Consider the following 3,027-nt stretch of genomic DNA (forward strand, 5'->3'; position numbering starts at 1 on the left):
TTTGGAGTTCTTACTGCGACAGAGGGGCCTCAGCATGGTCAGGATGAGCTGCATGGTGAGTACATTGATTATGGTGAGCTTAAAGGAGCTCAATTGGTTTCTGACCGATTCACGCTGGTTCCTCATGAGAAGAGGAGTTGTGTAGTTAACTACATATACTCCGAGATTGCAGCAGGCCGTCGTCCCCGCAATGATCCTGGTGCCATTCCATCTGGAACCGCCGGTGATGATGAAGAAGAGGAGAACGAAGAAGAAGCTGAAGAGGAAGCCAAAGAGGCAGAGGAAGAAGACGAGGGGAATGGAGATCGAGAAGCCAGTGGTTCAATGTCGAGAGACTACTATCAGCAGTTTCATAATGATCTCACATCATTCCGTACACACTTTGATTCTTCCATGGGAGCATTCCAAGCTCATTTTGACTCCTCGATGATATCAATAAGGGATGATATGAATTGTCACAGCCCGCCCTAACTAGGGATAGTTAGGCCGAGTGATCCACGACTAGGGATGGGGTTAAAGAAGAAGGGGAAGAAAAGGGGCGTCATGTATAGCCGTAAAACTTACTCATCTTAATAAAACTCGTCATTTTTATTCATTAATACTCAATTGAAAACAGTCTATGAAAGACTGCATAAAAGTTAATTAATATCATTAATCAAGTTATACATCATATGCAACCATTCTCTTAAGACTCAAAGTATGACATAACATACTATAACATCAACAACATCTTGCAGCGAAAAGTAGCTAGACATATGTATGAAGACATATTCTAGACAGGTTAACTATTTATTAACAACCCTGGAGACTCCGCTCATTGCAGCACCATCATCACATCAGCTCAACCTGCACATTTAGAAAACATATGCAGGGCTGAGTACAAAAGCACTCAGTGGGCACGTATGCCTAGGTATAAAAATACATGCTTCAAAACTATAAATTGTCATGCCATCATAATCAGTACAGCAAGGGAGTTTTTCGCTAAAAAGGCCCAAGCTTACTAAGTTCATTTGTGATTCTTAAAGTTCGTCTGATCAGACTAAGTTCTTTTGTAATCTATCATATCTGGAACTGTGTGCCGGAGAGGTGGCCACCTCTCACGGTCACTTGACCGGCCAACCCGCTAGATGACTCACGGTCACTGGTGTACACTAGCCCTGGCAGGATAGCTATCAACTGCTCAAGACCCGAATTCGATTGCATCATTGGCAAAGCCAAAGCAGATAGATATCATACTAAAATTTAAACATTTTATGGCAAGACAATACTTGAAATAACTTTAACTCAAAGATTTTGTCATGAAATAACTTGCTTGAACGTAACATTTAAACTCATTTGATATATATATGAAACTGAAATTAACAGTTAGATCATCTCATGCATTCATTCGTATAAGAGGCCTACGACACGCAGGGGATCTCTATATACGTATAGTAAAAGTAATGCCCACCTCGTTGTGTCTCTGTATCAATGAGTAACGTCACTCTCTCCCTCAAGTCGTTACTTCCCAAAAGGACCTTCATCGTTATGAAGAATTGGTGAGAAGTTATAAAAGAAACCTCGATTAATAATCTAATCTCTTTTATGAAACATTAGTATCTCTAATGTTCATCTCTCTTGATTGTTAATCAATATAACAATTATTATCTCTCGTCATTACTCATTAATTATAACATCCTTATGTTATAATTAGCAGCGCTTCAATTAAAAGAAATATTTAACACATCGAAAAGTCCACTTTCTTAGCAGATCTATTCGCTCTCATCTCGTCTAATTAACCAATTAGAAAGTTAAACTTTCCATTAGGCATGTATTTGAGTCACGGGTCAACAAGAATTGACTATGCTCAAATTCTAATTTCACTAAAAATTTCGGCATGACCTATTCATATATAATGTCAGCCATGAGATTTCAACGCGTGAATCTCACTACGTGAACTCGTCTCTCGACTCAAAACTTAGCATCTTGACTTCTTTTCAACGCAAACCAAACAATTCAAAATCATCAAAACTCTTTATCAGTAAACTATCATTTATACTCGACACCAATTGTTCGAGTGTCAGATACCAACATTTATGTGCGTTAATCATAACTCTCACAACTCACACCATTTAGTCATATCGTATCATCCATCAAAACAAATATAATCAAGTTGTTTTCTAGAAAGTTTTGCTGTTTTTGTGTCATCTTTAAAAATTCATAACAATCAACTCAATCATCATAAACTCTCATACCAATTGATCTCAAAACTTCATGAAGTGTAGTTCACTCTAAAAATGGTAGTTAACCAAAAAGGTTAAAGGTTTTTGGAGATATTGCTCTTTTAGTGCAGGCTGTCAAAGATTGACAGTTTCTGCCAATTTTGTTTAGGCCATTAGAAACCAAGGCAAACCTTAATAAAATTCCATCAAATTTAATCATCCAAAACTAAAGGTATCCTTGAAGATTTGGTTAAAATTTCACAAGAGAAAACGTTCATATGATCTGCCAAATAAACAATGAAACTCATACACTTTTACTGTTGGACAAATATGACAGCAGAACAGGGTATTTTTGAAATAATAAACTGCTCTGTTTCAGAGGTCATAAAAATCGAAATCTTATGTTTTTAGAAAAGTATTGAAGTCTAGTTTCGTTTAAAAAAAACGGTGATGCAAAATCCTTCATGGATTAATAGATATAAACGTTTTTGTGAAGTCTACCAATAGTTGACAGATTCTGTCAAGGATTTTTCAAAATATCTTTAAAATAGCAAACATCATCCAAAAGACATGAAATTTTGCAGCAACGAAATACACATATCATAGATAAACATACTAAAATTTCAGAGCCATCAAGCAATGAAAACTCATCGAAACATAAGCTTGAAACTGCTGTAAAATTTTGACAGAATTCCAGTTTTAATTTCGTTCAACAATTATCATCCATAAATTGTAAATCAATTAGCATGCTCATGTGATATCGTAGAACACATATACGCAATAATATTCATTATGCAACGTCTCAAACTTCACGAATTTAAATAAT

At 36.1% G+C, this 3,027-nt stretch overlaps 1 long non-coding RNA gene across 1 annotated transcript; it reads right to left on the bottom strand.

Annotated features, from left to right (window-relative positions):
* Positions 1-569: 569 nt before the first annotated feature.
* LOC131017725 (uncharacterized) lies at positions 570-1,878 on the bottom strand. The gene is made up of 2 exons (XR_009099825.1): positions 1,451-1,878; positions 570-846 (listed from the first exon to the last, which is right to left on the bottom strand). It is a non-coding gene; the product is annotated as an uncharacterized LOC131017725 (long non-coding RNA).
* Between the last annotated feature and the right edge of the window lie 1,149 nt (positions 1,879-3,027).

This window comes from Salvia miltiorrhiza, chromosome 3, assembly GCF_028751815.1.
Source record: "Salvia miltiorrhiza cultivar Shanhuang (shh) chromosome 3, IMPLAD_Smil_shh, whole genome shotgun sequence".
In the NCBI taxonomy this organism is placed as follows: Eukaryota; Viridiplantae; Streptophyta; class Magnoliopsida; order Lamiales; family Lamiaceae; genus Salvia; species Salvia miltiorrhiza.